The following is a 15,384-nucleotide window of genomic DNA, read 5'->3' as shown; positions in this document are numbered from 1 at the left end:
TGATATGGCTGCATGTCTGCTCCTCTGGTTCCCGCATACCAAGAAGACTAAAGTAACAAGCAAATTCATTGACTTGGGGATAATATTGGCACAGCGTGAAATCACTTGGCGTTGGAAGTCCAAGGAGGGCCCGTCAGTGCGGAGATGGAGGAATGAGCAGTTGAAGTGGTCGGGATGTGAGAGTGTGCTTAGGATGCGTCAGGCAACTAGAACTGGCAAAGAGAAAAGTTTGGAACTGGCGCGATCCTGGGAGCTGGTAGTACAGGCATTACGGGACTATATAACAGAAGGCGCAGAGGAAGATTAGGAGTAGGAAGGCATTCCATGGGGACTACATGTTTGACTGAATATCCTGGTGGATGACATGCTTCAGAGCAGGGAGAGGTTCCTGAGACCCGCATTAGCAGCAGTTGGAGGGGGGGTGGGAAGGGGGGGGGGAGTTCGTGGTTGGGTAGTTTGACACCGCGAGATAGCCTGCCGGACCCGGGTGGCCCAGTGAGGTCGTAGAGTGGATTTACGGGAAGCGACAGTGGGTGCAGCCTGGGGCTTGGTGGAGAGGGGGAGGGTTGGATGTTACGGGGTAAAAGCGGATAAGATACGATATAACTGACCTATGGCCCGGCCAGGTCATGCACTGAGGCACCTCCAGAAAACCGGTTCATTGAAGCGCCGCCCAGCCCCCGGGATGTGGGCTAAATGGCTGTGTATTATGTTTCATCATACTAACTGTTGGGAACCTTCAGTGTGTAGGTTGGCCTGTTGAATGGTTTTATTTCTGATTCTGCAATAAAAATATATTTTTTTTTTAAAAATTTGCGAGCGGTATTTGTGTCCTTCCAGCTGCATTATGGAAAGTGACATCTGGCAAGGCCAACACAAACCACCTCACTCAGGACTGAACTATATGAAGTTGCTAGGTTCCACCATGTGGAAAACTAGAAGCAGTTCCTTCCTTAAACCTATATATACAAATTCATAATCCATACTGAACAGGGCTAGTAACAGTTTTCCCCAATTACAAGATCAAGCTGAACTGGGGTTTGTGATTGGCAGAAAAGACGTAACCGTTCTTTGTAGATTTTCAACAAAAGCTTAGAAGCATTACAGAATATCAGATTGACAATGTCTGACCTGGTAAAGAGATGGGTGTGGGGGTGGATTAGGAGTGCCAAGTACCTTCCCCCATTCTTTCGACTTCTCTTGGGTCTAGTAGAAGGGTGTAGTGTTCCTGGTTGGAATCACAGTCTAACCCGTTTTCTGATCAAGAGACATACCATCAGAAAGTAGGACATCCCTTTCCAACGGCTATAACAGCGAGTACGGATGTCATCAGTGCACGCGGCACATAGTAACATCCATAACATCAATTTAAAAGCCGTTGCACAGAAGTGCTCATAACATCTGGCTTGGGTTACCAATGTCTTCTGTGCACAACAGCAATTAGCTCCCGGCAAGAGTTTGTATACACTAAAGCTTTAAGAAGCAACCCGGGAACAGATTAAGTTACCTATGATCATACTTTGTTTTATATTAGAGGAATAACAAGAGATATCAATCAGTACATGCATATAGCCTGCTAATTGGCAGAAAAATTGTCCTAAACGTGTAAGTATCGGTTGACAACTGGGCAGTAGGGCTTGCAAAAGGCTACCGTGAAGCCATTAGGGCACAGGCACCTTGCCATTTTTCAGTCCCTTGATGGCTGCTACGACTTCCTCTGTGGACACTTTCTCATCTAGCTCCTCTGTTATCTGTTTAATTACTCGAGTACCATCACCTACCTATGTCCTCACCTGTATTGGGCACTACCCTATAAAACTGCAGATAAAATTGCCTAAATTCATCGATGCATATTCTCTTCCCATCCCACCCTGTTATTTCCCTTACTCTTTCTCCCATTTATGGGTTGGAGCAAGGCCTAGGCTAACCTTGAAGACTGTGCCAAGGAAGAACAATTCAAGATGGGATGTAAGATGTAGAAAATAATTGCCATGGGTCCAGAGCAAAGAGAAAGCAGAAGAGGGAAGAGTATGGAGGAAGCCATCCACGAGGAAGAATAAGGTCAAGGAAATTCCAAGGGCAAGTCATAGTTTTCATATTCTTCGAAAAAGGCCACATGTTTGAGAAAATCATTAAAGGGTCTCATATAATACAAAAGCAGCACTGGGAGGAATTCAGAAGTAATATGATGAAGATGAAAGAAAGTGGAAAAGCAGCAAGTGGGGGGTCTTGGGAATGTGGCTGGAGTTGGTGGAACTTGAGGGTTTAAGGTCTGACATGAATACCAAAGTTGTATTTTGGTGGAAAAGCAATTATAAAAACTGTTGGTACCAGACGAGTACCTAGAAGGCCCATGGAAGAGGGAAGGGGAGTAGCTCCCACTACACGACCACCATTCTGTGGCTCAGCACAACATATAAATACAAAGGTCATGAAGCCTCCATCAGATGACCCAATCTTGGTAAGGTGACCCAGAACTATTTAGGGGGTGAAAGAAGAGTGTGAGGGCTGCAATGTCATTGTTTTTTCGACCACTCGGTTGCCAAGCTGCAAATGTCGAGGATCGATTCAGAAATAAAGTAATTAACCTGCTAACATCCTTGAGGAACAAGCTTCCTCTGTACATTTGTGCCGGACGAAGAGCAACTGTCTGTCGAGTACTCAAGGCTACACGCACGCCACTGAGGTTCCAGTGCCCCGATGACCAACGTGGGTTTATTTAGAGCTTTATAAGAAATTGATGACAAACAATAACAAGCGCTTCCCCAAGCTTACGCCATGGAGTAGAAAAAAAGATCTGTTTTATTGAGAGGCAGAAGAAAAGCACTCGAATTCGAGCATTTTGGTGTTCTGTTTGATGTGAAATAGCCATGATCAGTTGAAAAAGTAAGAGAGCCTTTTTCAGGGATGCAGATGAAATCATGAAGTGTGAACAGATACCAGGATGAGTGCATTTACTAAGCGACTACATACACTCTGCAACTAAGTGGAGACCGGATTCCGGCTCACAGGGTGAGGAGTCACCGACGGTTCCGACAAGGCGCAGTGGGGACTAATGGAAGGCCATCTTGTGCAAACAGAGCACGAGGTCCCCCACACCATTCAAGACTTTTCGTATGCTGCCAGAATCTACGTATTCTTATGGCCCATTTTTCATTTTGGGTCGCCTTCTATTTCTTCGCCACAATGTGTAAAAGATTTCTGAATGATGCGTTTACCTCGGGAAGTGCTTTCTTTTCACTCATGAGAACAGGTGAATAGACCCGGTGTAGCGAGACCCTGGAAGTCTCAGCATCCCTTTTGGATGCTGTACATATCGAGTCTGCAGGTACCTCTCACTCGTTATTCCAGCTCCCTCCCTGCAGTACCATCCATAAATCTATTCCCCTCGTCTAGCTCCTAAAAACTCTAGTAACTTAAACACAGATTTGGTGCTGCTGGAAGGGAAGCATTTTGAGGGTACTTCTCCCAAGGTCTTGTCAAAGACACAAGATTCAAATTTGAAAACCTTTTTGAAAAAAAACAATAATCGGGGAGTAGTTAAACACAGCAAGAATACTAGATCTCTGTTGCTACAACACACATCCCTGGTCGATCGCACCTAAATTACCACTAGAGAAAGACTGCCAAAATCTGAATAAAGATCTAGCAAACAAGAAATGTGAGCTTTGTTACCTACAAGAGCATCATCATTTGATCCAGATGCTGGGAGATATTACTATCCCTAGTACAGTCTATGTAGAACTCCCCTTGACTAATTAGGTCACTTGTGCCTTGAACCCTCTTCCCCATGGGTTCACAGGTAGGCATTCGGACAAAGTTCTCCACAGCTGGTGGTAATCAACAGATCCCTCTAAACCGCAGAGAGCCCTTAAACAGTGAAAATGTCAATGCTATGCAAACTTCTAAACTGCTTAGATTTGGCAGTTCAAAGCTTACTCTTCAAGGCGTCTGTATTGCAGCTCTTTGGATTTGTAATGCTCCACCAGTTCATCTCTGCACAATCCTTGCTAACTTTTGTACACCGCATACTACAAATGTATAGGTCCCGTCTACAGGCAGCTTTTATCTGACGGCTGATGAAGACTTATGGTGCACAATACCAATACTTACAGCAGAGTTCAGGTCAGCCCACATTGTATCACTGGCTTAGAGACTGTCCAATACTCATCCGATATCACTCACCAATTTCGAGCACTGTTTTAATGAGCAGGCAGAACTAGAGGATCTTGGTTCTCCTTGTGGCTTCCCTCGCCCCGTTCCACCGCGGCTGACTGTGCCGATTGTGTGGAGGGCGAGGCGCCATCTTGTGTTTCCCAGAGCTAGGTTGGGCCGGAGTTAGCGGTCTAGCTTACCTGGGGAGGCAGGACATAAATTGCACATGTGTCCTCGGCCGCGCAGCGGGCGCGACGATGGCGCGCCGAAGGTGCGCCTAAGATAAGCCCGTCTGCGCCCGTCCGCGCCCCGTCAGCGCACAGGGCCAGGAACGCTGATGCTGGGGGGCAGAGCCTGGTGATAAAACATTGGTCTACAGTCGTGAGTCTTTGCTCGCACTAAATAACAAAGTCCCATGCAATAGCTTCAAACAGTGGGATGTATTATATTCTAGGACACGGTACTGCCCCGCCTGCCGGTTTCAGTTCACGGATCACTCATCCGCTTCTCCGTGTAGGATTGATCATCATACTAACATTCGAGCGGCACTTATTAATGCCCGCTCGATGGTCAAACACTCGGAAGAAGTTCATGAGCTGATAGTGGACGAGTGCCTCGACAATCCTGTTTATTACGGAGACCTGGCTGAATGAATTCTGCGCTCCAGTGATCGAGTTAGCCACCCCACGAGGGTACAGGATAGCCAGGCTCGACCGTAATACAGGCAGAGGCGGGGCATTGCTATGATTTATAGGGATTACTGGATTTTAACAAAGGAATCCACAGGTGGCATTCTAGGTGGGGAAGTGATGGAATTCTCTCTAGTCCTTTCCCCCCACTTTACCTTAGGTGGGCTACTGGTATACCGTCCCCCAGGTCCCCCAGGTACCTTTCTCAAATCTCTGGAGGAGGTAGTCACACAAAGAGCATTGAGGTTCTCAAAATTTATGCTGCTGGGTGATTTTAATATCCATATAGACAATCCGGTAGCCCCAGGGACAAGGGATCTACTGGATCTGTGTGACGCAACCCTTGTTTCACAACAGGTCTCTGATTCTACCCACTCAGGAGGTCACTGTCTTGACCTGGTCTGTTCCAACTTTTCCATAGCTCCGGTGACCTCCCGCCCTGTCACATGGTCAGACCACCATCTTATCTGTTACTCCTGGGATTTGGGTAGCCAGCGTAAACAGGGGGTTGGAAACCACGGCCCGCCCCAAGCTAAAATTAATATTCCTGCCTTATCCACCGCTCTAGCACAGTCCCGCCCTGCTAGCGCCTGTACCTTGGAGGGGGCAGTGGAAAATTTCTCGGAATGGATGAGCACTGCCATACAGACTGCATCCCCATCCGATCAATAAATAGTCGCCCACGAGCCTCTCCGTCTTATCCATGGTACACCGATCGCCTAAAAATCCTGAAGGTAGGTTGTAAAGAGCTTGAGCGGGCATGGCGACGGGAGTACTGCTCCATAGCTAAGGCGAAATTACGCAAGGCTCAATGTGAGTACTATGCTGGCATTAAGTTGGCAAAGGGTGATTTCTTTGCCGAGAAAATTTCTAGAGCTAAGAACAATAGCAGAGAAATCTTTGCTATTGTGCGGAGCTTTACTTCTCCAGTAGCAGAGGCCTCTTCAACGCCCACCTCCCACAGTTGGTGTGAAAAACTGTCCACTTTTTTTATTGATAAAATTCAAAAAATACAGGACAGCCTTAAGATTCCCGCCCCTACCAATCTATCTACTACCTGGATATTTCAGGATAACATCAAGCCTACCGAGTTTCTTTCTGGCTTTGATAGAGTGGAAGTGAAGGATGTGGCTGCCATACTTAAATCCCTTAAGTCAGGATCCCCGACAGATCCCTGCCCAGCTAGGGTTCTCAGTGGGGTGGCTGATGTAGTCGCTCCTATAGTAGCGACTTTGATTAATGAGTCTCTGCAATCAGGTGCGATGCCCTCTCAGTGGAAACACGCTAAACTTCTCCCCCTGATCAAAAAGCCTACGGCTGATCCAATGCTCCCTTCAAACTATCGCCCCATTTCCCTTCTCCCAGCTCTTGCTAAGGTCTGCGAGAAGGTGGCGTTTAGGCAACTGGAGAAATTTGTGGAAGCCTCAGGGGCTCTGCACCCTGCTCAATCTGGCTTCAGATCATCCTTTAGCACAGAGACAGCGCTTGTAGAGGTCTCGGAGGCTATTAAAGAATGTCTTGATGGGGGCGGCAGAGCGGCTCTAATTTTATTGGACCTCTCTGCCGCGTTCGATACTGTTCCCCATCTTAAGCTCCTCTCCAGGTTGTCGGACATTGGGATTGCAGACGCGGCACTTAGTTGGGTGGAATCTTTTCTTAAAGATAGTTTCCAACAAGTATGGCTGCCTCCATTCCACTCGTCTGACAACAAAGTAGAAACTGGGGTCCCACAGGGCTCTACACTCAGCCCTTTACTCTTCAACGTTTATATGACCCCCCTGATTTATCTGGCAGAAAGGTTGGGTGCTAAAATTATGGCCTATGCCGACGACACCCAACTTCTCTTCACCTGGAATGATGATGATTTACAGACTGAGAAAGCCCAGCACTGTCTGTCGTCAGTATTTGCCTGGCTGGCCCAGGCCAGTCTGAAATGTAATGAGGAGAAATCCGAAATACTCCTCTACGGACAATTCCCTATAGGCTTCAAAGAATCATTGTGGCCCACAGGATCACCCTGTCCAAAGGGTGACTGTGGTATAGCAAAAAACTTAGGTATTTGGTTTGGGGCGGATATGTGCTTCCGAGAACAGATCACAAGATTGGTGGGAACCTGTTTTGGCACCCTTACAACCCTAAGGAAATTATTTCCCCTCCTTCCTCGAACTGCCAGAGAAGCTGTGGCCAGGGCTCTCATACTCTCGCGCCTGGACTATGCCAATGCTCTGTATATTGGCTCGCCTGAGTTTCTTTTAGGGAAACTGCAGGTGGTGCAAAACGCAGCGGTAAGGCTCCTTTTTGACATCCCTAGGAGACGAAGTGTCCGCAAACAACTATGCGACCTTCATTGGCTCCCGGTGCCCCAAAGAGTATGTTATAAGGCCCTGGTCCTGGCCCATAAAGCCCTCCATGGCCCCTGTCCAGCCTATTTGAGGGCTAGGTTCATGTTCTATCAGCCGGTGCGTCAACTACGCTCAGCATCACTTAGAAGTCTGGTTGTCCCTAGGTTTCGGAAAACTCGCCTAGGGGGCAAATTCTTAGCGGTTAGAGCGGCTAATATGTGGAATGCTCTGCCAGACCAACTACGAAACACTACAGATCTGACCAGTTTTAAAAAACTATTAAAAACACATCTGTTTAAACAAGCCTTTTAGATCTCCGGTATATGCTGTCTTTGTTTCCTCTACGCGCCAGGACAGTCTCGACTAACAGTGCGCGATACAAATCAGCCTATAACATAACATAACATCATTGCTTGGCTTCATGGTCACTCATTTCTTGCTTCGCGTGTGTGGAATTTCCTTCTCTTCTTGTGTTCATCCCTCCCCTGGAGCGACGACACATTACTGTGTCCTTCCACAACTCACTTTTTCAGGGGCTACTTGTTTCTTTTCGTTTTAACACTCAACGAGAGTGCATGTGTTTCCCAACTGTGTCACTAATGCGCTTCTCTTCCCCCCTCAGAAGTTTAAAGACTTCTTTACTTACATTTCTTTTGACCCTTTTCCGTGCTCCTGCTGACACGTTAGTTTCAGCACTCAATGCAATGGCATGGAAAATCATTTTAATTACTTTTTTATTCCACTTTACTGTTGTCATGTGACCTATGGGACAAGAAGGGAGCACATGGGGATTTAGCTTTTTTGTTTAGGTGTGGGCTTAGCCAATACAGTCGGATTTTACTAAAACTATATTTATATTATACTCATAGAAGCTTTAAAGAAGCCCTCTTTGCCTATTGGTTTATCATGGTCTAATTCACATTTTTCTTCCACCCACACATCTTATAGCATTAGGAATGGGTCAGCCCACTTCAGCCATTAGGTCATTTCACTGAGTGACAGCATTCTGTCCTTTCACAAGGCGCAGGTCGACAAAGTACTGCTCTTAAGTTCGAAGGACTACTATGCCAAGGTGTGTTCTTGTGAACAAAACTATTTTGCTTTCAGCCTGTGCTTTTGTTTTAGGTTTATGAGGGCCTGGCAGCTCCACTCAACAATAACATATTGCAAAAACAACAACAAAGCAAGCATTGACAAAGCTAAAAGTGCTGGCAGCGAATGCCAGACCTATTGGCTTTGCTAATGCGTAGTTACTTTAGCCTTCCTCTTCAATAGTGTTAACGTTTGACTTACCATTCGCTTACAGTACCCATTTACCTTTTTGTTCTGCCTTATTCATGTCAATGCTCTCATTTTAGCAGATAAATGCACTGCTCCACTACACTTTTATTTGAAGTGCTTGGAAAGAGAACTGTACCTCTTGGGTGGTGGTGTCATTATTCTAATTAAAGATGACTTTAGCTCCTACATACCAAATATACAGTAACTTCTGTAATACTCGTGTTATCTCCCCTTCAGTAGCAGTGCAATGTTGTAAGAATAACAAAAATAGAGCTTTCTACCAGCTGCAGTAAAAGCACGTTGGTCTATAGGTCACTGAGATAATGCGAGCTCAGAAAGCACACACATGCACGACGTAAATGCAACTTTCAGTACACCGCACTACCTGCTAGAAGGACACATACACTGTCACTGTATTAATGCTAGATGAAGCAAACAACTACTGATGTCAAAACAAAACTGTCTCTGCTTCAACATCCTAGACACTGATAACCTAGATGTTCTGCTATTGGAGACCCAAACAAGGCCTTTTGCTTCACTTCCTTTGAGGTCTGTTTACATACCTATTGATTTTAAACCTTAGGGCTGAACTGGGGGCCCAAAAATCAGTATTGGAAATAAGCATTTGCAAAGCCAATAGGTCTCAGCTATGCAAGGGTTATTTGCTTTGGCAATGTGCTATAGCTATTATGTACACCATTATGTAGCTGCTGTTCAGCGTGCGTTTTAAAGTCAGTGGGATGGGGTAGATTGAAGTAGGGTAACTTTGGGTAGACTAGAATGGAGTGGGGTAGAGTGGGGTAGGGTAGGGTAGGGTAGGGTAGGGTGGGATAGGGTGGGGTAGGGTGGGGTAGGGTAGGGTAGGGTAGGGTGGGGTGGGGTAGGGTGGGGTGGGGTGGGGTGGGGTAGGGTGGGGTAGGGTGGGGTAGGGTGGGGTGGCGTGGGGTAGGGTGGGGTAGGGTGGGGTGGGGTGGGGTGGGTTAGGGTGGGGTGGGTTAGGGTGGGGTGGGTTAGGGTGGGGTGGGGTGGAGAGGGGTGGGGTTGAGTGGGTTGGAGTGGGGTAGACTGGGGTAGACTCGGGTGGAGTGGAGGTATTGTGGGATAGAAGGGAGTGGGGTAGATTAAAGTGGGGTAGATTGGAGTGGAGGAGTTGGCTAGATTAGTGTGGTATATTGAGTTGGCTAGATTGGGATACTGTGGAGTGGGAAATGTTGTGGTAGAGTGGAATGAGGTAGGCTGGGGTAGATTGATCTGGGGTAGATGGGGTGTAGTGGGGTAGACTAGGGTGTAGTGGTTAAAGTGGAGTGGAGTGAGGTAGGTTGGAGTGAGATTGGAGTGGAGTTGGATAGAGTGGTGTGGGGTAGGCTGAGGTGGGGTAGATTGGGCTGGGGTGGGGTAGATTGTAGTGGGGCAGACTGGGTTAGGGTAGACTGGAGTGGAATAGATTGGAGTGATGTAGACTAGGGTAGATTAGCGTGGGGCAGATTGGATGGGGTAGATTGGAGTAGGGTTGTTTGGGGTGGAGTGGGGTAGGGTAGATTTGAGTGGAGTATATTGGACTTAAGTGGGGTAGATTTGGGTGGCATGTGGTAGATTGGAGTGAAGTGGAGTGGGGCAGATTGGGTAGAGTGTGGTCGATTGAGATAGACTGGGTGGATTGGAGTGGGTTGGGTGGGGTCCATTGGAGTTGAGTGGAGTCAAATAGATTGGAGTGGAGTGTCTCTCTACACCCCCACCCCCTCCCTCCACCTCCATCCCCACCCTCACCCCCTCCCTCCACCTCCACCCCTTCCCTCCACCTCCACCCCCTCCCTCCACCTCAACTCCCCCCTCCCTCCACCTCAACTCCCCCCTCCCTCCACCTCAACTCCCCCCTCCCTCCACCTCAACTCCCCCCTCCCTCCACCTCAACTCCCCCCTCCCTCCACCTCAACTCCCCCCTCCCTCCACCTCCACTCCCCCCTCCCTCCACCTCCACTCCCCCCTCCATCCACCTCCACTCCCCCCTCCCTCCACCTCCACTCCCCCCTCCCTCCACCCCCCCTCCCTCCACCTCCACTCCCCTCTCCCTCCACCTCCACCCCTCCCCTCTCCCTCCACTCCCACCCTCCACCCCCTCAACTCCCCTTTCTCTTTCCCTTCCCCTTCCCTCCACCCCCTCTCCACCTCCGCTCCCTCCACCACCACCTCCACTCCACCACCACCTCCACTCCACCACCACCTCCACTCCACCACCACCTCCACCTCCACACCACCACCTCCACACCACCACCTCCACTTCACCACCACCTCCACTCCACCACCACCACCTCCACTCCACCACCACCACCTCCACTCCACCACCACCACCACCTCCACTCCACCACCACCACCACCTCCACTCCACCACCACCACCACCTCCACTCCACCACCACCACCACCTCCACTCCACCACCACCACCTCCACTCCACCACCACCACCTCCACTCCACCACCACCTCCACCACCATCCACCACCACCTCCACCACCTCCACTCCACCACCACCTCCACTCCACCACCACCTCCACTCCACCACCACCTCCACTCCACCACCACCACCATCTCCACCCCACCACCATCTCCAATCCACCACCATCTCCACTCCACCACCATCTCCACTCCACCACCATCTCCACTCCACCACCATCTCCACTCCACCACCATCTCCACTCCACCACCATCTCCACTCCACCACCATCTCCACTCCACCACCATCTCCACTCCACCACCATCTCCACTCCACCACCATCTCCACTCCACCACCATCTCCACTCCACCACCATCTCCACTCGTCCACCTCCACTCCCCCTACCTCCCTCTACCATTACTCCTTCACCTCCTCTCCCTCCTCACTCCCTACACCTCCTCTACCCCTCACTCCACTCCCTCCTCCCTCCACCCCCTCCAACTCCACTCCTGTTTCCCTTCCCTCCACCTCCACTTCCACTCTTACCTCCCATCGCCGTGGATTCTACTGCTTGGGGCGTGCTGCGATTTGCGACGGATACTTAGCCTACGTATCCCTCGCAAGTCGTAGCACACCCCAAGCAGTAGATGCTTGGGATGGCCCAAATGATGAAGCATGTCACCAAGGGGCAACCCTGGGTGAGTGAGGGGACTCAAGAAAAGAAATGTTCTTTTCTGATAAGGTGCACCCAAATTGGGTAGACCTAAAAGCTCTCCCTGGCTAGGTTCCTATGATCCATCATATATGGATTTTTTGTGTTGCCCTTCCTTGCATAAACAAAAAAACTAGAACACTTTTTTTTTGTTAATTCTGGTTATTAGGATACTTCAGTTGTATATAATGTTTTCTAGGTTATATATAAGGTGACAAATGGTTATAGTACTTTTTTAATTATAACATAACTTTTAAACATGCTGCACAACATTCAGAATGCTCTGCAACACATATTAAATACGTTAACAAAGCCAGTAGCTCTCTCTAAACATGTATAAGGCCCCAAACGCGAGACCTATTGGCTATGCCAATACTTGTTTTTATAAAGTAAGCACTGGTCGGTGACTGCTCAGGTGAGGCCGCAATGACCTGAGGGAAATCGTGTAAAGCCCTGCAAAAGGTATTTTCTGTACTTTTCATGACATTTAAAAATGGCTCCGACATTGGCCTAATATTCCCCATACCTGAACATGAATAATCGTGAAAAAGTAATGGCAGTTAGTAGATAATACAGATAATGACTTTGTGGCCTCAAAAACACACTGGCATAAAATGTAACCCAATTGTTATAAAAATATGAAAACACTGAGGACAAGACAGCCTGTGGGGTTTCCATGCTGAAACGCCCGTCACCAGCCCACAAGAAGCGCTGCCCTGGTTGTACCTGGCGTGTCATTCGATAAGAGCAGCCTTGACCTGCAGTTTCAAGGCCGGGTCCATCACCCCACTGCTGGCTCACCTTGACCGATGTTCCCATGGTGAGTAGAAGCGTGATCTCTGCCTGCAGCAACATTATAAACAGATCATTGAACTTCGCCGCCAGTCTACTGAGGGAACAGAGCGCACACAGAGCAAAGACCACTCATTATTCCAGGCAAGGCCAGAGATAACAGCTGAGAAAGTTGTACACACAAAAACGCTTTCAACTTAGCACTTTGGACATGGAGCCTGCAGGCGTCAGAATCCTTTTTCCATTTAAGTGATGACTAACGATTCACAGATAAGATCACACTGTGGGTGGCAGACACGTTCTTTCAAATCTGTAGCATGTTGGACACCCTTTGCATGACAATTGTCGATCGATCAAACTACATTTTGATTTCTATTCCTATTAGGTGGAGTCTGCTCCCTGCTAGTCAGATGTGGAAGCGAGAGGAGCTCTGGGGCCTGAAACTCGACACTGTACATGCAGAAACGGACCGGAGCAGGCCCTTTGCTCTGCCTCAGCCCTCCGCTGAGGGCTGGGGGGAGAAGGTGCCCCAGTGGCTTCAGGTGCTCTGGTCCACAAACGCAATTGCACTGCCTTCCATTTTGGATTGCTGTTCACGCCGGGTGAAACCATGTCTGCACTTGAGGGGTGTACGCATCTGCCTGCCAGTGGGGAAGTGGAAGTGGGAGAAGCAGCAAAGCTTGCATTATCTCCAGATTAGACCCGATTGTATGTGGAAGATTAATTTTCCCTAATGTGTGGGGTTTTCTTTGGACATCGCTACCGGTCAGTTATTGATTTCCACAAAGGAGATACACTGGCTTTCCTTTTGGATTCATATTTATACAAGCTGAAGTATTGGTCAGAGATAATTGCCCAGCTAAAGCACACGATGGACATGACTGTCGCACTTAGTTGGAGGTATCTATGTGCCTTGGGCATGTACCCACGCACCAAGCAAACCAAGCCTTTACCCAAGCAAACCAAGCCTTTACCCACGCACCAAGCAAACCAAGCCTCTACCCACGCACAAAGCAAACCAAGCCTCTACCCAAGCACCAAGCAAACCAAGCCTTTAGCCACGCACCAAGCAAACCAAGCCTCTACCCACGCACCAAGTAAACCAAGCCTTTACCCACGCACCAAGCAACCCAAGCCTCTACCCACGCACCAAGCACACCAAGCCTTTACCCACGCACCAAGCACACCAAGCCTTTACCCACGCGCCAAGCAAACCTAGCCTCTACCCACGCGCCAAGCAAACCAAGCCTCTACCCACGCGCCAAGCAAACCAAGCCTCTACCCACGCGCCAAGCAAACCAAGCCTCTACCCACGCGCCAAGCAAACCAAGCCTCTACCCACGCGCCAAGCAAACCAAGCCTCTACCCACGCGCCAAGCAAACCAAGCCTCTACCCACGCGCCAAGCAAACCAAGCCTCTACCCACGCGCCAAGCAAACCAAGCCTCTACCCACGCGCCAAGCAAAACAAGCCTCTACCCACGCGCCAAGCAAAACAAGCCTCTACCCACGCGCCAAGCAAACCAAGCCTTTACCCACGCCCCAAGCAAACCAAGCCTCTACCCACGCGCCAAGCAAACCAAGCCTCTACCCACGCGCCAAGCAACCAAGCCTCTACCCACGCACCAAGTAAACCAAGCCTTTACCCACGCACCAAGCAACCCAAGCCTCTACCCACGCACCAAGCACACCAAGCCTTTACCCACGCACCAAGCACACCAAGCCTTTACCCACGCGCCAAGCACACCAAGCCTTTACCCACGCGCCAAGCAAACCAAGCCTCTACCCACGCGCCAAGCAAACCTAGCCTCTACCCACGCGCCAAGCAAACCAAGCCTCTACCCACGCGCCAAGCAAACCAAGCCTCTACCCACGCGCCAAGCAAACCAAGCCTCTACCCACGCGCCAAGCAAACCAAGCCTCTACCCACGCGCCAAGCAAAACAAGCCTCTACCCACGCGCCAAGCAAACCAAGCCTCTACCCACGCCCCAAGCAAACCAAGCCTCTACCCACGCGCCAAGCAAACCAAGCCTCTACCCACGCACCAAGCAAACCAAGCCTTTACCCACGCACCAAGCAAACCAAGCCTTTACCCACGCACCAAGCAAACCAAGCCTCTACCCACGCACCAAGTACACCAAGCCTCTACCCACGCACCAAGCACACCAAGCCTTTACCCACGCACCAAGCACACCAAGCCTTTACCCACGCACCAAGCAAACCAAGCCTCTACCCACGCACCAAGCAAACCAAGCCTCTACCCACGCACCAAGCAAACCAAGCCTCTACCCACGCACCAAGCAAACCAAGCCTCTACCCACGCACCAAGCAAACCAAGCCTCTACCCACGCACCAAGCAAACCAAGCCTCTACCCACGCACCAAGCAAACCAAGCCTTTACCCACGCACCAAGCAAACCAAGCCTTTACCCACGCACCAAGCAAACCATGCCTTTACCCACGCACCAAGCAAACCACGCCTTTACCCACGCACCAAGCAAACCAAGTCTTTACCCATGCAGCAAGCACACCAAGCCTTTACCCAAGCACCAAGCACACCAAGCCTTTACCCATGCACCAAGCACACCAAGCCTTTACCCACGCACCAAGCAAACCAAGCCTTTACCCATGCACCAAGCACACCAAGCCTTTACCCACACACCAAGCACATCATCCCTTTCGTTCGGTTTCAAACCTGGCTCTGCTCCTGGCAAAACGCACAGCGACACGTCCCGGGGAACTACGGTCTCTTCTGTTCCGTCACATCATTGCAAAGCTCACTAATTACGCGGGCAACGGCGGAACGCACCATTCTGAGGGCCGAGGAGGGTGGAGATCGTCGGAAGCACCCTCTTGCAATGTGCTGGGGTACCTTGTCGCTTCGCTTCCAAGCAGCACATAAAGAGGGCAAACACACTGCCTGAAATGACTACACTCCGATGCTTTACGCTTGAAGCCAAGCATAAACTGGAGACGCAGCAGTGCT

At 49.6% G+C, this 15,384-nt stretch overlaps 1 protein-coding gene across 1 annotated transcript in view; it reads right to left on the bottom strand.

Moving 5' to 3' along the window:
- The window catches only part of RFC1 (replication factor C subunit 1), a 711,111-nt gene that overhangs the window by 493,207 nt on the left and 202,520 nt on the right, over positions 1 to 15,384 (bottom strand). The gene's annotated exons all lie outside the window — the stretch shown is intronic.

This window comes from Lissotriton helveticus, chromosome 2_2, assembly GCF_964261635.1.
Source record: "Lissotriton helveticus chromosome 2_2, aLisHel1.1, whole genome shotgun sequence".
In the NCBI taxonomy this organism is placed as follows: domain Eukaryota; kingdom Metazoa; phylum Chordata; class Amphibia; order Caudata; family Salamandridae; genus Lissotriton; species Lissotriton helveticus.
The sequence above is the reverse complement of the archived record's forward strand: the minus strand, read 5'-3'. Positions and strand labels throughout refer to the sequence as shown.